This window comes from Bufo gargarizans, chromosome 2 (genome assembly GCF_014858855.1).
Source record: "Bufo gargarizans isolate SCDJY-AF-19 chromosome 2, ASM1485885v1, whole genome shotgun sequence".
Taxonomy (NCBI): domain Eukaryota; kingdom Metazoa; phylum Chordata; class Amphibia; order Anura; family Bufonidae; genus Bufo; species Bufo gargarizans.
Genome location: NC_058081.1, coordinates 393,243,490 through 393,267,595, shown reverse-complemented (window position 1 = coordinate 393,267,595; position 24,106 = coordinate 393,243,490).

Here is a 24,106-nt window from a genome sequence, read left to right as displayed (position 1 = left end):
CCTGATTAACCGCCTCCTAACGCAGGATCGTGGTCCGGAGGCGGCTCTCTAAGGCAGAGTCACGCGTTGGTGAGTCATCTCGCGGGACGCTCAAAGCCGGCCCGCGCATGCGCAAAGCGGGCCGGCAAAAGTTAGAGGAGTATTACATCATCAGCCTACCAGCCAATGATCGTGGCTGGCAGGCTGATGATTTTCAAAATAACGAATCGCAAGCCATATAACACCTTATATTTATAAATATAAGGCGTTAAATGGCTTCTCTGCTCAGACATCACAGTGAGTACACCAAACAGCACACTTAGTTCCCAGATCACCCCTGTCAATCACCTAGTGAAAGGGAAAAAAGTGATCAGTGTAAATTGTCACTTTTTTTTTTTTCACTGGTATTGACTGTTAGGTTTTAGGATAGTTTAGGCCCCTTGGTTAGGTAGTTAGTGATCGTTTAGCGCCCAGCCCACCGCACCGCAGTCACTGATTCGCTGATTAGCGTATCGCTAATCAGCATTTGTACTTTTATAGTATCTGTAAGTGATCAAAACTGATCACCGTCAGATCTATAATAGTATTAGTGTTACCTTAGTTCGCCCTCCACCCAAAACGCAGTGTTTGCCCAATCAGGCCTGATCGGTCGCCCACACGTGCTTTCATCCACGCCCGCCCCGCCGCGGTGACAACATTTTTATTTTTATTTTTTTATCACTGCACAATCACTTTACAAGCGCTGCGGCGATAAAAAAATCAGTTTTGATATTTTTTTCAATCGCAACGGCCTCTGGTACTTCGCTAGCCTCCCATTTGTAAGACGGGCTTGCTTTTTTCCTTGGGTAGTCTTAGGGAATACCCCCTAAATTTAGTAGTCCAAATGTCAAACAAGGGGTATTCTTCTGAAGAGGCTTACAGGTTTCTGACCCAGTCGGATGAGGAATGGGAACCCTCATCTGACGAATCCAGCGGGTCAGAATATGAACCTGTAGAAAGCAGTGGCAGTCTGACCCAAAGTTCAGACGAGGAGGTTGAGGTCCCTGATACCAACAGGCGTACCCAGCCCCGTGTTGCTACACCACAGGTTGCGCAGGATCCGCTTCAAGGGCAGCAGAGTGGGGCTGGCACTGTCGGATTACGTGGTGAGGCATACACCAGCAGCGCAGCCCACCCTGGACCTAGTACCAGCACTGCCGTACAACATGGTGAAGTGGCGAGCACCAGAAGGGCAGTTGAAGCTGGTACGGTGGCACGTGCAATAGTTGCCCCGTCGCAGCCACAGCACAGACAGGCCCCTAGAGTCCCTGAGGTGCTGGCAAACCCTGATTGGCAGTCCCTAACTTCAGCCGCACCATTAGTTCCCCCTTTCACCTTTCACAGCTGTTCTTGACTGCGGAGTTCTTGGACATAGTCATGGCAGAAACAAATCGGTATGCCACTCAATTTATAGCCGCCAACCCGGTAAGCTATTATGCCCAGCCTTTCCGGTGGAAACCTGTCCAAGTTTCAGAATTAAAACATTTTCTGGGCCTTCTCCTCAACATGGGTCTAACCAAAAAGCATGAATTGCAGTCATATTGGTCCACGAACCCAATTCATCACATGCCCATGTTCTCTGCTGCCATGTCCAGGGCACGATGTGAGGCCATCCTGCATTTCCTGCACTTTAGCAAGAACACCACCTCCCGTCCCAGAGGCCACCCAGCTTTTGACTGGCTCCACAAAATTCGGCCCCTCATAGACCATTTCAACAACAAATTTGCAGATTTGTATACCCCTGAGCAAAACATCTGCGTAGACGAGTTCCTTATACATTTTACCGGGCGCCTTGGCTTCAAACAATACATCCCAAGCAAGCGCGCCCGGTATGGGGTCAAATTGTATAAGCTCTGTGAAAGGGCCACAGGCTATACCCACATATCGGATCTATGAGGGTAAAGATCAGACCCTTGAGCCGGTCGGTTGCCCTGACTACCTGGGGAGCAGCGGGAAGACAGTCTGGGACTTGGTGTCACCCTTATTTGGCAAGGGGTACCATTTTTATATGGAAAATTTCTACACAAGTGTGCCCCTCTTCAGGCATTTGTTCCTAGAACAGATTGGCTGCTGTGGCACCGCGCGACCTAGTCGCCGGGGCTTCCCCCAACCGCTCGTTACCACCCGTATAAATTTACCAATTTACCAAAAATGTTACCTCTATGGTATTACACTTTTTGCAGTGTTAGGTGAGAAAAAGGATTTTTTGTAAACAGTTTTTTATTTCCTTTTTTTTAAAGTGTACACCTGAGTGGTTAGGTCATATGATATTTTTATACAGCTGGTTATTACGGACGTGGGTGATGCCTATTATGTATATTTTTTGGGGGGGTTTTAGTATTACACAATAATAGCATTTTTGAAGTGAAAAAAAAAACATGTTTTAGTGTCTCCGTATTCTGTGAGCCATATTTGTTTAATTGGGCGATTGTCTTAGGTAGGGGCTTATTTTTTGCGGGATGAGGTGACTGTTAGATTGGTACTATTTTGGTGGTCATGCACCTTTTTGATCACATGGTGGTGCAATTTCAGTGATGAATTGTGGCAAAAAAATTTGTTTATTTAGCACACTTTATTATATATTTTTTTACCTGAGGGGTTAGGTCATTTGATATTTCTAAAGAGTCGGTCAATAAAGACGTAGCAATACATAGTATATCTGCTTTTCTTTTTTTGCCTATTTTTTCCAACTTTTATTTAACCTTATTTTGGGATAAGGTATTTTTTTGGGGGGGACTTGAAAATGTAATTTTTTGTGGGAAAGGTTTATCTTTAAAACGATTTTTTTCAGTTTAGTTTTTGTCCCTTTCTGGGACTTTAACTTATGGCAATCTGTTTCCCTTTACAATGCATTACTATACTTTTGTATTCTAATGCATTAGCTGTAAGGCATCGGGCTACCTTCCCTGCCATCAGGTCCCCGTAACAGCAGCGCGGGGACCCGATGGACACCCCGCACATGTCTGAATCTCAAACGATACGCGGTCAGCGCTGACCACGGCCGTGCAGGGGTTAATGTGGCGGCATCAGTGATTTCACCGATGCCGGCGCATACAGCAGGGGTCTGGCTATCAGTGACTGCTGGGGCCCTGCACCCGATCTCTATGCAGTACATTTACGTCACTGGACTTTAAGTCACGTCAGGATCTGACGTACATGTAGGAGTTAGATGGGAGATGTATCTAATGTAATGATGTATGTGGCCTTTTACTGAAATACAGAATGATGATTGCAGTTTATGTATATATACACACACATATAAATTTCTGTGTGTAAAACGCATAAAATCAGCCAGTTACATCATACATCAGTATCTCGCTGTGTGTATAAAATATATATATATATTCATTGCGAGGTAGAGATGTATGATCTAAGCTGCTGATTTGCTACGTGTCACACCAGGTACTAAGTAATCCTTTGTAAAGGGATAAAATACTTACTGTATATACACATTACAGAGTGTTGGAGAGAGAACAAAAGTAATGTAAGCATTGTACCTGGGCATGTGTGGTCACAGATCTCTGTGATTCAACCAATGTGCCTCCTCTTCAGATCGGACCAATTTTTTCAAGACAGCCATCCTGGGATGATTGATCTTGAATTTTTGTTTTAGCTCGGATCGAATCTCCTTCACGATCCTCTGCTTTTCTGCCTGGACCCGGGTGTGGTCATAGCCCCGCTCCAACATGCGCTGCAGGATAAAGACACAAGCATATAATCCAATTATTTTTTTTATACAAGTAGTGAAAATAATGTCCTCAACAAAACATCAAAAAGTATTTAAGTCTTTGAAGGTGAAATATTAGATTTAATGTTACCGTTAAAAGATCCGATTGTATTGCGATTGTGTGTGTGTGTGGGGTCTGAGCAATCGGATATTGGCCATCTGAGCAGAGATGTACCTGTCTAGTGAAGTGATGGTACGGAATACGGAGTGTAAAGCTGGTTCGCCTTCCCGTGGTTCACTCTAGGTAACCCTAAATGAATCAGCAAATACTGGCGGTAATACAAATAAAGCTTCTCATGAGTACCGACCAACAGGACACAAACTCTAATGTATAGACTGTGTTTGTGTGTGTGGGGTATATAGTGTGCGGCAGGAAAATGGATGTGCATGTGAGAGATATTTCTCTGCTGTCCATACATACATGCTACTGAAATAGTGCTGTGATGTCACAACAATACTTGCACCAATCAGTAATATCTACTTAAACCTGATAAAATATGAAGTTGTATGTACTGCGAAAAAATATTTGGATCATAAGTGGCGATTTTTATTTTTCGCATACCCAAATATAAGTCTATCTGCATATAAAGCGATTTTTCTGCCATGCATGTGAAATATAACCAAATACACTGCTGTAATGTAAAATTTACTTACAGTGATCACTAGTTCTTCCTCACTGCCGCAAAATTTTGTCAGAACTATTGGGTATGAATAAAGTTCATAAGAATAAGGCCTATATAAGAGTATGGACATGAGCCTAAGGGACAACCATTTTGTCTTATTTTAAAAGTGAAGAGTGAGTTCAGGATTTTTTTACTCTGAAATTGCTAACCTAAGGTTTACGATATGTACCAAAGTGTTTACCTAAGTCTGTTTTTGTGAGAAGGAGATGTCCCAAGGTCTAATGAAATGTAATTGCCTAGATAAGACAATGTATTAGAAATGTGCTGAGGTCTGATGATTTTCAGTGAATAGAAAGACTCTAATCTTTCTTTGTGGTTTTATCTTAATCAATGTAGGAGTAGATTGATTTTATATTATCAATTTTAATAGGTATGCTGAATATATAGTGTGTGTGTGTGTGTGTGTGTGTATATATATATATATTATGGTCCTTATAGCTATATTCAGTTTTAAGATTAGAAACGAGGTACAAATTCCTCTGTCATTTTTAGAATCTCTCTCAGTGTAACACACAAGTTAATTATTTCTCTCCTTGAGGTTTTCTTGAATGGAGAAATGTGGACACAGGTGATCATGAACCAACCCTGTCTTTTCCAAGAACAATGACTTAAGATTGTCATGTGTATCTTGATTTAATTAGGTCTGGTCAAAAGATTTAAGGATAAACAAGGTGGTTGACTAAGTATAAAAGTCATTGTCTATTCAAGATCTTCTCAAGGTTTTGTCTGAAACCTTAGATAAAATTTATTGCTAGTATATAAATAAGAGAAATAAGTGAGTGCTTCGATTTTTGTATGGAGTACTAGTGACATCTAGTGTTAGGGTAACAAAGATCTAGGGTGTATTTTCCCCTAGAGGGAAAATACTAGAGTGAGGTTCTATTGATTATAAAGTGAGGTCACTAGTTAATGATAAAACTTGGCCAAGCCCTTTCTAAGATAGGATAAAAAGATGGTATGGGCTGACAGAAGGGGTCGATATCTAGAGCTCTCTAGCTCTCTCTCTGACCATCTTCAAAAGACCATCCGGAAGAGGATCATCAAGGGAAAAGACCAGATCCAGCCCTGACCACCTTTTCAGTCATTGGAGGCAGCCATCTTAGAACCATTGAAACTGATTTCTGCTAGCTTACATTTTGGTATAGTATAACCTTACATATATTTTATAGGATAATTAATTAATATAATACATATCTATATATATTCAATTAACCATACCTTGTGTATAGTATCTGTTTTGTAATAAGATTAGGGTGTACCTGCAGCTAATGATGAGCGAACCCGAACTGTACAGTTCGGGTTCGTACCGAATTTTGGGGTGTCCGTGACACGGACCCGAACCCGAACATTTTCGTTAAAGTCCGGGTTCGGGTTTGGTGTTCGTCGCTTTGTTGGCGCTTTTTGAAAGGCTGCAAAGCAGCCAATCAATAAGCGTCATACTACTTGCCCCAAGAGGCCATCACAGCCATGCCTACTATTGGCATGACTGTGATTGGCCAGTGCAGCATGTGACCCAGCCTCTATTTAAGCTGGAGTCACGTAGCGCCGCACGTCACTCTGCTCTGATCAGTGTAGGGAGAGGTTGCAGCTGCTGTTAGGGCGAGTGAGGCAGTGATTAACTCATCAAAAACACTTAAATCAGTGATCGATCTACAGCTGTGGATCAATGAACTGCTGCTATTTAATTGCTCACTGTTTTTAGGCTGCCCAGAGCGTTTTTCAGTCACTTTTTTCTGGGGTGATCGGCAGCCATTTTGTGTCTTGTGGTGCGCCAGCAAGCTGCCACCAAGTCCATTTAACCATCAATAGTGTGGTTATTTTTTTGCTATATCCTACATCTGGGGCTTGGCTGTGCTTGCTATTTTATTGATGGGTGAAATACAATTGCCAAAATAGCAGTACCCTAAATCTGGTGTTTCAGCTGTGGCTAGCCAATTGTAATACTGTCTGCTGTCTGGCAAAGGATATATTTTTGTTCTGGGTTGAAATACAATTCCAAACTTAGCAATTCCCTAAATTAGTGGTTTCTGCTGTATCAGGCCTACTTTAAATCTATCTATAAAAGGGTATATTAGATTGAAGGTGCTGATAGGGTCCTCCACAAAAACTTCACACGCTACCGTGCATTTCCAAGTCTAATTCTGTCCGTAAACGTATAACTGTCATCCAGCGCCTAAATACTAGGCCTGCAATTTATATTCAGCTAAATCTGTCGTTACTGCTGTGCCTGTATTAGTGTAATACGGTACCTAAATAGATAGCCAGATAGTGTTAGGTGTCTGTAAAAAAAGGCCGGAATTTGAATTCAATACATTGGGCCAAATATTTTTTTTCTTATTGTGGTGAACGGTAACAATGAGGAAAACATCTAGTAATGGATGCGGACATGGTCGTGGTAGTGTTAGTGGACCCTCTAGTGCTGGGAGAGGACGTGGCCGTTCTGCCACAGCCACACGTCCTAGTGTACCAACTACCTCAGGTCCCAGTAGCCGCCAGAATTTACAGCGATGTTTGGTGGGGTCCAATGCCGTTCTAAGGATGGTAAGGCCTGAGCAGGTACAGGCATTAGTCAATTGGGTGGCCGACAGTGGATCCAGCACGTTCACATTATTTCCCACCCAGTCTTCTGCAGAAAGCGCACAGATGGCGCCTGAAAACCAAGCCCATCAGTCTGTCACATCACCCCCATGCATATCAGGGAAACTGTCTGAGCCTCAAGTTATGCAGCAGTCTCTTATGCTGTTTGAAGACTCTGCTGGCAGGGTTTCCCAAGGGCATACACCTAGCCCTTCCCCAGTGGTGGAAGACATAGAATGCACTGACGCACAACCACTTATGTTTCTTGATGATGAGGACATGGGAATACCACCTCAGCACGTCTCTGATGATGACAAAACACAGGTGCCAACTGCTGCTTCTTTCTGCAGTGTGCAGACTGAACAGGAGGTCAGGGAGGAAGACTGGGTGGAAGACGATGCAGGGGACGATGAGGTCCTAGACCCCACATGGAATGAAGGTCGTGCCACTGACTTTCACAGTTCGGAGGAAGAGGCAGTGGTAAGACCGAGCCAACAGCGTAGCAAAAGAGGGAGCAGTGGGCAAAAGCAGAACAACCGCCGCCAAGAGACTCCGCCTGCTAGCGAGGCATTAACGTTCTGAACCTTAGCACAACCTGCATGACCAGGCACCTGCATGCAAAGCATGAACTGCAGTGGAGTAAACACCTTAAAAACAAGGAACTCACTCAGGCTCCCCCTGCCTGAACTCACTCAGGCTCCCCCTGCTACCTCTTCTGCTGCTGCCTCGGCCTCTTCCTCCACCTCTGGAGGAACGTTGGCACCTGCCGCCCAGCAAACAGGGAATGTACCACCAACACCACCATCTCCGTCACCAAGCATCTCAACCATGTCACATGGCAGCGTTCAGCTCTCCATCTCACAAACATTTGAGAGAAAGCGTAAATTCCCACCTAGCCACCCTCGATCCCTGGCCCTGAATGCCAGCATTTCTAAACTACTGGCCTATGAAATGCTGTCATTCAGGCTGGTGGACACAGACAGCTTCAAACAGCTCATGTCGCTTACTGTCCCACAGTATGTTGTTCCCAGCCGCCACTACTTCTCCAAGAGAGCCGTGCCTTCCCTGCACAACCAAGTATCCGATAAAATCAAGTGTGCACTGCGCAACGCCATCTGTAGCAAGGTCCACCTAACCAAAGATACGTGGACCAGTAAGCACGGCCAGGGACGCTATATCTCCCTAACTGCACACTGGGAAAATGTAGTGGCGGCTGGGCCCCAGGCGGAGAGCTGTTTGGCGCACGTCCTTCCGCCGCCAAGGATCGCAGGGCAACATTCTGTTGCCTCCTCCTCCTACTCGGCTTCCTCCTCCTCTTCTAACACCTGCTCATCCAGTCAGCCACACACCTTCACCACCAACTTCAGCACAGCCCGGGGTAAACGTCAGCAGGCCATTCAGAAACTCATATGTTTGGGGGACAGGCCCCACACCGCACAGGAGTTGTGGCGGGGTATAGAACAACAGACCGACGAGTGGTTACTTCTGGTGAGCCTCAAGCCCGGCCTGGTGATGTGCGATAATGGGCGAAATCTCTTTGCAGCTCTGGGACTAGCCGGTTTGACGTACATCCCTTGCCTGGTGCATGTGCTGAATTTGATGGTGCAGAAGTTCATTCACAACTACCCCGACATGTCAGAGCTGCTGCATAAAGTGCCGCTGCTCGCCTGTCTGCACTACAGCGTAACTTCGGCCTTCCCGCTCACTGCCTCATATGCGACATACCCACCAGGTGGAACTCCACCTTGCACATGCTGGGCAGACTGTGTGAGCAGCAGCAGGCCATAGTGGAGTTTCAGCTGCAGCACGCACGGGTCAGTCGCACTGCGGAACAGCACCACTTCACCACCAATGACTGGGCCTCCATGCGAGACCTGTGTGCCCTGTTGCGCTGTTTCGAGTACTCCACCAACATGGCCAGTGGCAATGACGCCGTTATCAGCGTTACAATACCACTTCTATGTCTCCTTGAGAAAACACTTAGGGCAATGATGGAAGAGGAGGTGGCCCAGGAGGAAGAGGGGTCATTTTTAGCACTTTCAGGCCAGTCTCTTAGAAGTGACTCAGAGGGAGGTTTTTTGCAACAGCAGAGGCCAGGTACAAATGTGGCCAGCCAGGGCCCACTACTGGAGGACGAGGAGGTGGTGGACGAGGATGAGGATGAAGCATGTTCACAGCGGGATGGCACCCAACGCACCTCAGGCCCATCACTGGTGCGTCGCTGGGGGGATACGCAGGACGGTGACGATACGCCTCCCACAGAGGACAGCTTGTCCTTACCTCTGGGCAGCCTGGCACACATGAGCGACTACATGCTGCAGTGCCCGCGCAACGACAGCAGAGTTGCCCACATTTTAACGTGTGCGGACAAATGGGTTGCCACCCTGCTGGATCCACGGTACAAAGACAATGTGCCCACCTTACTTTCTGCACTGGAGCGTGATAGGAAGATGCGCGAGTACAAGCGCACATTGGTAGGCGCGCTACTGGGAGCATTCCCAAATGTCACAGGGGAATAAGTGGAAGCCCAAGGCGAAGGCAGAGGAGGAGCAAGAGGTCGCCAACGCAGCTGTGACACGGCCAGCTCCTCTGAGGGCAGGGTTAGCATGGCAGAGATGTGGAAAAGTTTTGTCAACACGCCACAGCTAACTGCACCACCACCTGATGCGGAACGTGTTAGCAGGAGGCAACATTTCACTAACATGGTGGAACAGTACGTGTGCACACCCCTCCACGTACTGACTGATGGTTCGGCCCCATTCAACTTCTGGGTCTCTAAATTGTCCACGTGGCCAGAGCTAGCCTTTTATGCCTTGGAGGTGCTGGCCTGCCCGGCGGCCAGCATTTTGTCTGAACGTGTATTCAGCACGGCAGGGAGCGTCATTACAGACAATCCCAGCCGCCTGTCTACAGCCAATGTGGACAAGCTGACGTTCATAGAAATGAACCAGGCATGGATCCCACAGGACCTGTCCATCCCTTGTGCAAATTAGACATTAACTACCTCCCCTTAACCATATATTATTGTACTCCAGGGCACTTCCTCATTTAATCCTATTTTTATTTTCATTTCACCATTATATTGCGGGGCAACCCAAAGTTGAATGAACTTCTCCTCTGTCTGGGTGCCGGGGCCTAAAAATATCTGACAGTGGCCTGTTCCAGTGTTGGGTGACGTGAAGCATGATTCTCTGCTATGACATGAAGCCTGAATCTCTTTTATGGGACCTCTCTCCTCTGTCTGGGTGCCGGGGCCTAAATATATGACAATGGACTGTTCCAGTTTTGGCTGACGTGAAGCCTGATTCTCTGCTGACATGAATCCTGAATCTCTGTTATGGGACCTCTCTCCTCTGTCTGGGTGCCGGGGCCTAAATATCTGACAGTGGCCTGTTCCAGTGGTGGGTGACATGAAGCCTGATTCTCTGCTATGGGACCTCTCTCCAATTGATTTTGGTTAATTTTTATTTATTTTATTTTTATTCATTTCCCTATCCACATTTGTTTGCAGGGGATTGAACTACATTTTGCTGCCTTTTGCAGCCCTCTAGCCCTTTCCTTTTTAGTGCCGAAAAGTTTGGGTACCCATTGACTTCAATGGGGTTTGGGACGAAGTTCGGGTCGGGTTCGGTTCCCGAACCCGAACATTTCCCGGAAGTTCGGCCGAACTTCTCGAACCCGAACATCCAGGTGTTCGTTCAACTCTACCTGCAGCATCAGCCTGATAAATAATCCAATACAGGGAGATTGAAAATATACTGGTGAAAACACAGTATTATCTCCAAGGAATAGAATTCAGTTCTAGACCGGTATGGTATATATGTGTGTGTGTATAGATAGATAGATAGATAGATAGATAGATAGATAGATAGATAGATAGATAAAAGATAAACCAGATTTGGGTTTAATCAGACAAATATCGGCTGAGAGAAATCAAGTATTAAATTGATTTTAAAATATAATTGAGGGGTATCATTATAAGAAGGCATAATTGTGTATAGTCTCAATTATTTTTGACTTTCTCACTTTTTTGCATATCATTGATTGAATTTTATTATCACCAATTTTTATATATATATTATTTTGCACTATAAATTGTATTAATAAATTACATATATATTTTGTCTGTAACTGGGTTTTGTCTTCAATTCAACGCAGATCACGGGCTTGTTTTAGCTTGATATTTATGATAATAAATTAGAATCTCCTTTATTACAGATTTTAATTTATTCACATAAGTAATATAGACTGTCAATCGGAGACAGCATAAATATTCTGACAGAAGATCCTGTGTATATTAGCAGTGTCATTATACAGGTGGGACATATAGTCCAACACATATAACATGCTGTCGAGTCTCCCAGCACTTAGGGGGCAGCTCTTGTATCCACTCCCTTAGCAGTGTCATTATACAGCTTGGACTTGTAGTCCTACACATACAACATGCTGCAGAGTCTCCCAGCAGTCAGACATGTCACTCAGGGCAGCTCTTGTATTCACTTCCTTTACAGAGCAGGGGGAGGGGCAGAGATTGTTTATATTGCATGTAAACAAAGGGCCAGGAAAGGACCAGTGAAATGAGGAAAAAAATAAATAAAATATATATATATATTTTTTTTTATTTTTTTTTGCATAAAACTTGCTTAGCTCAGTTATATATCAGATTTTCAGTGCTATATTTTTTTTCATAACTCTGACAACCCCTTCAATAAGAGCCGAGATATCTTGGGTTAAGGCTGCTACCAAGATATTTGCTGGTAGGATGGATTTAGGCAGTGCTTCTGTAGGCTGAAAAACATGGAAGCTCTGAGATCATGCATCAGCCTTCACATTTTTACTTCCAGGCCTGAAAGTAATGGAGAATGCATTAGCCTTCACGTTTTTACTTCCAGGCCTGAAAGTAATGGAGAATTTAAAATTAGTAAAAAACAGTATCCCCATTTAGCCTGACGGGGATTCAACCTTTTAGCAGATTCGAGAAACATAAGGTTCTTATGGTCAGTGACAACAGTTACACAATGCCTTGCCCCCTCCAGAAAATGCCTCCACTTCTGAAATTCCCACTTAATGGCCAGCAACTCCTGATTCCCTATGTCGTAGTTTCTCTATGCACACGGTATCAGATTAGTTAGACTAGCAGGACCTTGTGAAAGGACTGCTCCTGCGCTGTACTCAGACGCATCCACCTCCACAATAAAAGGTCTCTCCTGATCTGGCTGGATCAGAATGGGAGTGCTACTGAATGCCTTTTTTTGTGTTTCAAACAAAGTAATGGCCTCAGTAGACCAGTTATCCAAATCCGCCCCTTTCCTAGTAAGGTCGGTCAACGGTTTAGCAATTACTATTTCTTAATAAATTTACGGTAGTAATTGGCAAAACCTAAGAACCGTTGTAAGGCCTTTAAGGATGAAGGCCTTACCCATTCCTTAATAGCTAGTATCTTACCAGGAACCATCTTGAAGGCGTGAGGGGTCGGGACATGCCCTAGAAACAGTATCTCCTGTACACCAAAGACACATTTCTCTTGTTTAGCCGATTCTCCCTCAACACCTCTAATACTCGTCTAACATGAGATTTGAAATCAGGAGAAAATATCAAAATGTCGTCAAAATAGACAATAACAAATTTACCTAAAAACTCTCCAAGGCCTCTTTCACATGAGCGAGTTTTCCGCGCGGATGCGTTGCGGGGGGTGAACGCACAGCGCCCGCACTGAATCCTGACCCATTTATTTCTATGGGGCTGTGCACATGAGCGTTGTTTTTCATGCATCACTTGTGCGTTGCGTGAAAATCGCAGCATGCTCCTCTTTGTGCGTTTTCCACGCAACGCGGGGCCCATAGAAATGAATGGGGCTGAGTGAAAATCGTAGTGCATCCGAATGTCATGCGTTGCGTTTTAAACGCAAGTAACTTAGCAACCCATAATGGATTTCAGACAGGAAGTTGCTCAGTGTGTGACTGAAGGCAGCACATGAGGCAGGAGTTGTAGTTTCTTCAGCACACACTCTTCCATCCCTTGAGGAGCTTTGATTTTAGTTGCAAAAGCCATGCCAAAGACACCACGGCCAATGGATGTTGGTAGGCTGATAGTCCTTGTGCAAGAGAGGCCATGCATCTGGGATACACGCAGTGATGACTACCACGATCGTTATAAAAAAGATCAGGCCTGGGTGGAAATAACCAAGGAGCTTTTTGAATCCATCTGGGAAAAAATCCATGACAAAAGCCGGCAGAATTTGGGTAAGTAGGCAATGTATACCTGTGTGATCCTTGCTGTCCTCCCTAGCATAGCACATGTCGTCCTTAATCCTCCCTAGCATAGCACATGTCATCCTTAATCCTCCCTAGCATAGCACATGTCTTCCTTAATCCTCCCTAGCATAGCACATGTCTTCCTTAATCCTCCCTAGCATAGCACATGTCGTCCTTAATCCTCCCTAGCATAGCACATGTCGTCCTTAATCCTCCCTAGCATAGCACATGTCGTCCTTAATCCTCCCTAGCATAGCACATGTCGTCCTTAATCCTCCCTAGCATAGCACATGTCGTCCTTAATCCTCCCTAGCATAGCACATGTCGTCCTTAATCCTCCCTAGCATAGCACATGTCGTCCTTAATCCTCCCTAGCATAGCACATGTCGTCCTTAATCCTCCCTAGCATAGCACATGTCGTCCTTAATCCTCCCTAGCATAGCACATGTCGTCCTTAATCCTCCCTAGCATAGCACATGTCGTCCTTAATCCTCCCTAGCATAGCACATGTCGTCCTTAATCCTCCCTAGCATAGCACATGTCGTCCTTAATCCTCCCTAGCATAGCACATGTCGTCCTTAATCCTCCCTAGCATAGCACATGTCGTCCTTAATCCTCCCTAGCATAGCACATGTCGTCTTTAATCCTCCCTAGCATAGCACATGTCGTCTTTAATCCTCCCTAGCATAGCACATGTCTCCTTTAATCCTCCCTAGCATAGCACATGTCGTCTTTAATCCTCCCTAGCAGGGATGTTCACAGATTTTTTGATTGGCAGGGGCTTTTAAGTTCTTAAAAAAAAACAAATATAACTTTTGGTTTAACCGTACATATTATGGTAAAATGATGTCATTACCAGACTCTACAGACTCAAATATGCAAAGAGACCAAGCACTACAACCCCCAGTATGCAAAGGGACAAAGCACTACAACTATTGTTCCTTTAAATTATATACAATATATTACCAGGGCAGCAACTGAGGGCAGACAGGCAATAAAGGAACTTAGGCAGCAGACTGAGTCATACAGGCCGGCTCTTGCTCCCCTGCAATCATCCCGCTGGGGGGGGGGGGGGGTGTGACGTGTCGTTGCAGACATGCATCATGCATGTCTGTGACCCATGCAGCCCCTGCACTAGCCTTTAAAAGACCCTGTCACCCTGATCCTGCACTAGTGAGCGTGCGGACTGGTGAATAAATTGTGCTTTCCCTGGAGGAATGGATGGAGGCATTAAAGAGGCAGGGGCAGAAAGGGGCAGGGGCTCAAGCCCCCTTATCGAGCAGTATGTGTGCACGTCCCTGCTCCTTAGCATAGCACATGTCATATGTTATAATTTGTTGGACTGTTTATTTCGGTTAATAATTTTTTTTTTGTGGACGATGTCAAGAATTGTTGGCGGAGTTGCAGGGACTAATTCCACAAGGAAATGCTGCAACATGCGAGGAGTGGGTCCGGGGCCAGCAAGAAAAGGCCATATATGTTCCAGAACCAACTGATGTTTCTTTGTGAGGTCATGGAGCTGCGACCGTAAGTTTATTTTACACAATGAACACTAGATGTGTATATCCATATACACTGTTTGTAGACTATGTAATTAAAGGGGTATTCCCATCTTAACACAATGGGGGTATATCACTAGGATATACCACCATTGTCTGATAGCAGCTTGATCCAGAACACGCCCATCTACCTGGGACTTCTGAGCAGAGTACGTTTGTAGCTGGTTCCTCCACTGCCCTGAATATTGTATGCTTAATAAAAGTAACTACAAAGTTAGGCAGTATATTTATTGTTAAGTTATGCATCCATCTGAGGAAGCCACCTTGACGCCTGGTAGATTGGCCCGACATGTATGTGCGCTAAGAGCTTAAATTACTCACTTTATAGTCGGTATTGGATCACTTTTATCTAGAATGACCCCCATTTCTTTCATCAGTTGTTTGTATATCTAACGGTGTGCAGCCATATATTTTTTTTTTATTATTATGTTTGGTTCATGGATATGCACCTGTGATTAGGAAGGTTCTAGTCTACATTTTCTTGCTATATCACTAACATAGCGGGTATGACTGTGGCTGGAGGAGGGCAGATTTGCCAGGGTACCTCCACCACCCTGCGCAGATTCCAGACTCTCCCATATAAATGAATGTACGTCAGCTGCACATGCGCAGTGCACTCTCCTTCAGTTTTGGCTCTCCCTTCTCGCTATAGGTGCTGGTTCCATTGTTGTGACCCCCCCACCTTTAAGACAATGGGGGCATATCCGAGCAATATGCCTCTTTTTTTTTCTGAGATTATAAAAACACTTTAATGTTATATATGTCTAAAAAAAAGTTCATGTAAAATAGACATATTTGTAAATCAAAACCAACTGGAAAAATGTCTCCTTTTCCATGATGACATTTGCTTTAACATGACAAGTGGTTTTTAAATGGTGTTTAGGGGCAGTGATGACACTTCTAATCTCCAAAATGTCATATGTTGTGTAGGTCATGTAGTACTATGTTCTATAAACTAAATGGATGATTATTGTAATATGTGACGTGAATAGTAATAATAGAAAATACACTTCATCTTTTAATTTAATGATTTTTGCATTCTTTTAAAAGGACAAAGGACAACCTACCGAAAGAAGAGGCGGAGTCTGCACCGCAGATGTCCAGTGCTTGTGAGGAAGAGACTCCCTCTGGTCCATCACAGGTGGACACAGCACCATGAACAAGCACTGCACCATCCAGACCACCACCTGTTTCTGGAGCAGATTCCCCCCCCCCCATTCCTTTGTCTCTACCAAGCAGGCCCAGACGACGGGCAACCACTCCTGCCGATACAAATGTGAATATGGAGGTTATGGATTATTTAGCTAGAGCCCGGCATGAGGATGAATTTGATCATTATGTTCGTAGTAAGGGCTCATATTTGCGCAGGCTGCCTCCAGAACGAATTTTGCGCACCAAATCTGCTATAAATATCGTTGTGGACTCACAGCCTTCACTGCCGGCTCCTCCACAAATGCAACCTCCAAGGGGACATTATGGGCCACCTACTCGCCCATATGGGCACCATTATAATGTTGATTCGGCATATGGGCAGTCTGCACCCATCTCTTCGCAGCCTTGCTCATCGCAGTACTCTGGCCCCCCTTCACAACCACACTACCCTGGGCCACAGTATCAGGCCCCACCATCACCATCTGGCCATTATACTCATTTATAAAAGTTTTAATATTTTTCATTTCTGTATGAAAAGATTTTTATTTTGAAAATAGTCGATATGACTCAGAAGTTTATGTTCAAATAAACAGAGTTTTATTTCACCAAGTTATATTGTTACTTATCTTTATTAAAGACATAGCATATTTATATATCAGCAACACATACACAACATTAATAATAGTGTACTCTATAGTGTTGTATTGTTTTTAAATAAAAGTCCAATACTATAGTACTGACAATATATGGTATTGGAAGATATACTGCATAGTAATATACTATACAGGTATCTTAGCCCAAAACAGTTAATGATAATATATATATATATATATATATATAATTACACATACACACACACACACACACACACATTGTTTTGATTGTTTGGACGATAACAGTACCCAGACTATTTAAAATGTATATTTCAGATAGAAATTTTTATTGAAACACTTTATTCAACAGATTTTTATTTCATATTATATATACATAACATGGTCTCCAGAATTTATTTACTTTTTAGACACACTATTGAAAACACAATACAGATGGAGTTATGTGCCATGACACATTTTGGTGGGACCTCAAAATGCAGCTAAATCAAACTTTATTAACTGATAATGGGAAAGCATGCATACATGTGTTTTGAAATTTCAAAAATGTGTCGAATGAGGTATTAGTACATATTTCACATACTGTGTTTTAAACAGTATATATTTAAGCAAAATATGTAAGCTTGCAACCCACGTCAAGGGTCCTCATTATCTTGCCAGTCCCTAACTACCAAAAACAAAAGCTAACTAAAAGATATCCATCCAGTTAAAAATTGCAAAAAAGTAAAAAAAAAAAATCCATGAGTCACGGTTAGAGTTCAGCGAATACCTAGATGTTCAGGTTCGAGAAGTTCGGCCGAACTTCCCGAAAATGTTCGGGTTCGGGATCCGAACTCGAGCCGAACTTCGCCCCGAACCCGAACCCCATTGAAGTCAAAGGGGACCCGAGAATCAGAATCAGGCTTCATGTCACCCACCACTGGAACAGGCCACTGTCAGATATTTTTAGGCCCCGGCACACAGACAGAGGAGAGAGGTCCCATAGCAGAGATTCAGGCTTCATGTCATAGCAGAGAATCAGGCTTCATGTCACCCAACACTGGAACAGGCCACTGTCAGATATTTTTAGGCCCCGGCACCCAGACAGAGGAGAGAGGTCCCATAGCAGAGAATCAGGCTTCAAGTCATAGCAGAGAATCAGGCTTCAAGTCATAGCAGAGAATCAGGCTTCAAGTCATAGCAGAGAATCAGGCTTCGTGCCATAGCAGAGAATCAGGCTTCATGTCACAGCAGAGAATCGGGCTTCATGTCACAGCAGAGAATCGGGCTTCATGTCACCCACCACTGGAACAGGCCACTGTCAGATATTTTTAGGCCCCGGCACCCAGACAGAGGAGAGAGTGTCATGGTCTTACCTTCTTGCTGCTCTCCTTCGTTTGACATGTGCTGGCGGCCATCTTGGTTTCTTGTAGCCTTCCACCCTGCGGCTTCTCCTTCCCACTGGGAGGAGCTGGATGCCTAGCTCATATATATAGGAGGTCTGTGGCTTCAGTTCCTTGCTTGGTCCTCCTGTGTTCACATACTTCTAAGACTGCTGCTGCTTCTGGTTCCTGATCCTGGCTTCGTCTGACTACCCTGCTGGTTCCTGATCCAGGCTTCGTCTGACTACCCTGCTGGTTCCTGATCCAGGCTTCGTCTGACTACCCTTCTGGTTCCTGACCTCTGGCTTCGCAAGACCCTGCTTCGGTTTAGCCATCCGTTTGGACTTTTGCCTTACAGCTTGATTTTCAATAAAGCCTTCTTATTTCCACTTATCTCTTGTTGTACGTCTGGTTCATGGTTCCATGACAGAGAGGTCCCATAGCAGAGAATCAGGCTTCATGTCATAGCAGAGAATCATGCTTCATGTCATAGCAGAGAATAAGGCTTCATGTCATAGCAGAGAATCAGGCTTCATGTCACCCACCACTGGAACAGACCACTGTCAGATATTTAGGCCCTGGCACCCAGACAGAGGAGAGAGGTCCCATTGCAGAGAACCAGGCTTCATATCATAGCAGAGAATCAGGCTTCACGTCACCCACCACTGGAACAGGCCACTGTCAGATATTTTCAGGCCTGGCACACAGACAGAGGAGAAAGGTCACATTGCAGAGAATCAGGCTTTATGTCATAGCAGAGAATCAGGCTTCACGTCACCCACCACTGGAACAGGCCATTGTCAGATATTAAGGGCCTGGCACCCAGACAGAGGAGAGAGGTCCCATTGCAGAGAATCGGGCTTCATGTCATAGCAGAGAATCAGGCTTCACGTCACCCACCACTGGAACAGGCCATTGTCAGATATTTAGGCCCCGGCACCCAGACAGAAGAGAGAGGTCCCATAGCAGAGAATCAGGCTTCATGTCATAACAGAGAATCAGGCTTCATGTCATAGCAGAGAATCAGGATTCACGTCACCCACCACTGGAACAGGCCATTGTCAGATATTTTTAGGCCCCGGCACCCAGACAGAGGAGAGAGGTCCCATAGCAGAGAATAAGGCTTCATGTCATAGCAGAGAATAAGGCTTCACGTCACTCACCATTGGAACAGGCCACTGTCAGATATTTTTAGTCCCCGGCACCCAGACAGAGGACAGAGGTCCCATAGCAGAGATTCAGGCTTCATGTCATAGCAGAGAATCAGGCATTCTGTCACCCAACACTGGAACAGGCCACTGTCAGATATTTTTAGGCCCCGGCACCCAGACAGAGGAGAGAGGTCCCATAGCAGAGAATCAAGCTTCATGTCATAGCATAGAATCATGCTTTATGTCACCCAACACTGGAACAGGACACTGTCAGATATTTTTAGGCCCCGGCACCCAGACAGAGGAGAGGTCCATTCAACTTTGGGTTGCCCCGCAATATAATGGTAAAATGAAAATAAAAATAGGATTGAATGAGGAAGTGCCCTGGAGTACAATAATATATGGTTAAGGGGAGGTAGTTATAAATGTCTAATCTGCACAAGGGATGGATAGGTCCTGTGGGATCCATGCCTGGTTCATTTTTATGAACGTCAGCATGTCCACATTGTTTGTAGACAGGCGGCTGCGTTTGTCTGTAATGCCGCCCCCTGCTGTGCTGAATACACGTTCAGAAAAAACGCTAGCCGCCGGGCAGACCAGCACCTCCAAGGCATAAAAGGCTAGCTCTGGCCACGTGGACAATTTGTAGACCCAGAAGTTGAATGGGGCCGAACCATCAGTCAGTACGTGGAAGGGTGTGCACACGTACTGTTCCACCATGTTAGTGAAATGTTGCCTCCTGCTAACACATTCCGTATCAGGTGGTGGTGCAGTTAGCTGTGGCGTGTTGACAAAACTTTTCCACATCTCTGCCATGCTAGCCCTGCCCTCAGAGGAGCTGGCCATGACACAGCTGCGTTGGCGACCTCTTGCTCCTCCTCTGCCTTCGCCTTCCACTTGTTCCCCTGTGACATTTGGGAATGTTCTCAGTAGCGCGTCTACCAATGTGCGCTTGTACTTGCGCATCTTCCTATCATGCTCCAGTGCAGGAAGTAAGGTGGGCACATTGTCTTTGTACCGGGGATCCAGCAGGGTGGCAACCCAGTAGTCTGCACACGTTAAAATGTGGGCAACTCTGCTGTCGTTGCGCAGGCACTGCAGCATGTAGTCGCTCATGTGTGCCAGGCTGCCCAGAGGTAAGGACAAGCTGTCCTCTGTGGGAGGCGTATCGTCATCGTCCTGCGTTTCCCCCCAGCCACGCATCAGTGATGGGCCCGAGCTGCGTTGGGTGCCACCCCGCTGTGAACATGCTTCATCCTCATCCTCATCCACCTCCTCCTCGTCCTCCAGTAGTGGGCCCTGGCTGGCCACATTTGTACCTGGCCTCTGCTGTTGCAAAACACCTCCCTCTGAGTCACTTCGAAGAGACTGGCCTGAAAGTGCTAAAAATAACCCCTCTTCCTCCTCCTCCTCCTGGGCCACCTCCTCTTCCATCATCGCCCTAAATGTTTTCTCAATGAGACATAGAAGTGGTATTGTAACGCTGATAATGGCGTCATCGCCACTGGCCGTGTTGGTGGAGTACTCGAAACAGCGCAACAGGGCACACAGGTCTCGCATGGAGGCCCAGTCATTGGTGGTGAAGTGGTGCTGTTCCGCAGTGCTACTGACCCGTGCGTGCTGCAGCTGAAACTCCACTATGGCCTGCTGCTGCTCGCACAGTCTGTCCAGCATGCGCAAGGTGGGGTTCCACCTGGTGGGCACGTCGCATATGAGGCGGTGAGCGGGAAGGCCGAAGTTACGCTGTAGCACAGACAGGCGAGCAGCGGCAGGATGTGAATGCCGGAAGCGCGCACAGACGGCCCGCACTTTATGCAGCAGCTCTGACATGTCGGGGTAGTTGTGAATGAACTTTTGCACCACCAAATTCAGCACATGCGCCAGGCAAGGGATGTGCGTCAAATCGGCTAGTCCCAGAGCTGCAACGAGATTTCACCCATTATCGCACACCACCAGGCCGTGCTTGAGGCTCACCAGCAGCAACCACTCATCGGTCTGTTGTTGTATACCCCGCCACAACTCCTGTTCGGTGTGGGGCCTGTCCCCCAAACATATGAGTTTCAGAATGGCCTGCTGACGTTTACCCTGGGCTGTGCTGAAATTGGTGGTGAAGGTGTGTGGCTGACTGGATGAGCAGGTGAAAGAAGAGGAGGAGGAAGCCGAGTAGGAGGCAACAGGAGGCAAAGAATGTTGCCCTGCGATCCTTGCCGCTGGAAGGACGTGCGCCAAACAGCTCTCTGCCTGGGGCCCAGCCGCCACTACATTTACCCAGTGTGCAGTTAGGGAGATATAGCGTCCCTTACTGGTCCACGTATCTGTGGTTAGGTGGACCTTGCCACAGATGGCGTTGTGCAGTGCACACTTGATTTTATTGGATACTTTGTGCGGGGAAGGCATGGCTCTCTTGGAGAAGTAGTGGCGGCTGGGAACAACATACTGTGGGACAGCAAGCGACATGAGCTGTTTGAAGCTGTCTGTGTCCACCAGCCTGAATGACAGAATTTCATAGGCCAGTAGTTTAGAAATGCTGGCATTCAGGGCCAGGGATCGAGGGTAGCTAGGTGGGAATTTACACTTTCTCTCAAATGTTTGTGAGATGGAGAGCTGAACGCTGCCGTGTGACATGGTTGAGATGCTTGGTGACGGAGGTGGTGGTGTTGGTGGTACATCCTTTGTTTGCTGGGCGGCAGGTGCCAACGTTCCTCCAGAGGCGGACGAAGAGGCCGAAGCGGCAGCAGCAGAAGAGGTAGCAGGGGGAGCCTGAGTTAGTTCCTTGTTTTTAAGGTGTTTACTCCACTACAGTTCATCCAGTTGGTTGGACTGAAGCCAGCGACCCATTCTGGAAGCCCTGAAGATGCGAGCATCTGCAGTACTTCCATAGGACCCGATATCTACAATTATAAACCTGTAGTTTGTGTCAGCCAAGGGCAACAAAACTACAGAATCGGGAGCCTGAGTTCGGTGGCTTCTTAACCCGTATGTGCTTCCCGTCAAGGGCACCAATACAATTTGGGAATTGCGCCCTCTCCTGGAAGCCCTGGGCTATATCAAGCCACTGCTGCCTGGTTGGAGGTGTCAGCGCAGTGTCATCCAAATGGCGGCACATGTAGCCCGTACCACGCCAGCAATTGTGGAGGTCCCCATTCTAAAAAAAAAATGTAAGAACGAAAAATAATTTCCTGTCGCAAGATATCTGAAATGAGAAAACAATATATATTTGTGGTTGTGGCAACCAAGTACGTGTCTGTCCTACCTGAGCTACCCTACCCCTAAGCGGTCAGAGTTGTGCCGTGACCGTGTCGTGGAGGGACGCCTGAAAGAGGGCAAAAGACATACTGGTAGGCAGAAGTATTTTATTGCAAAGACGTTACAAAGCTAAAGTTTGAAAGGCTGCCGACATTTCGGTTTCAGGGTGTGGTATGTAACGGTTGAAACAAGACGAGTGCCAACGCCCCAGTTTCTGAATGACATGCGCAGGCACTCGGTTCTTGGAGGCCGCGGACGCCGCGCCTATGCGGAATGAATGGCCCGAAATGGTGGCAGGGTCGCCGCCCGTGCTGGCCACTAGTGACCTAACGTGGGATATGAACTGCTGGGTGGTGAGCGGCACCACCCCGAAGGGTAACAGAGGACTGTTCGGTCCGGCCCCGGACAAGGCGGACCGTAACCGACGAAGCACCGTGACGGGACACCATTGATGTGCTGTGGGAAAGTAGGATATCTGGACAGGGGGTCCCAACTGGGAGGTCTTAGACGTCTTGAGCAGCAACGTGAACCCGTCGGAGTTCTGGACCAGTTGGCTGACCGTGAGGAAATTGTCGCTGCCTGGTGAACAGGTGAACTCCCCAGGTCTCAGGAAGCCGTAGAAGGCCAAGTAGATGGCGGATTTAAGTACCAGGCTGGCCAAAACCCCGAAAGGATTACCGTCCAAGGCATCAGACAGTTTGCGGAAAAGAGGGCCGGTGACCGGCTGCCTGCGTACTTGGCTTTGAGGCCCGCACTTGCTTAAACCCTTGAGGGCGGCTTTGACAGTGTGTAAGGTGAACACTGATGCTAGCTCGGGGTGGCTAAGGGAGAGAAAGTGTTGCACTCCCGCCAGGTAGGACCTCACTGTAGCGTGGGAGAGCTTGCGTACAGAGTGGCAATAACCGATGAACGCCAGGATGTACTCTGGAAAACTGGAGTCCTCCTGAGGACATTCTCCTCGAAACCTGCAGAACGTCTTCCACCCGGTGTTGTACGCCCTGGTCGTGTTAGGCGAGAGGGAATGGCGTATTAGAGCGTGGGCCGTCCCAAGGTGGTCGGCTACACTAGCCTTAAGGACTCGAGAGGAGGGATGGTGGCGCCTGTCGCATCTGCCTCTGGCATTATCTGGAAGAAACGGGAAAAGTTAGCCCTCGACAAGGCGTCAGCAGCCCCATTCTGCGTACCTGGCACATGCGCACTAAAAACATGAAAGTGGTGTTGCAGGGAGAGCTGCACTAACCGTCTGAGAAAACACATGACTTGGCTAGATTTCGACAGTCCACTATTGAGAATGTCCACTACGGCTGTGTTGTCAGTCACGAACAGAACAGACTGACGTGCCCAAAACCTGCCCCAAATGTGGGCGGCTACCACAATGGGGTACAGCTCGAACAGCGCCGAGGTCTGGAGGAAGCCTGGGATTTGTCCCACCTCGGCAGGCCATGCGTCTGCCACCCAGTGGGTGCCGAAAATGGCGGCAAACCCTGAGCCCGCAGCTGCATCTGAAAAGACTGTAGGCAACTGACACGACAGCTCGGGTACAAATAAGGAGACCCCGTTCCACTGGCTCAGGAAATGATCCCACATGTGGAGGTCCGCTAGGGCTTGACTGTCCAAGCACACTGGGCTGTTTTGTTCTGGGGCGGAACTCAAGAGCGCGAGTAGGCGGGATATGAAAGCTCTGCCCTGTGGGATGATGCGCATGGCGAAGTTCAACATGCCCAGAAGAGACTGAAGGTCCGCCTTAGTGACCACGGTCGTGACTGC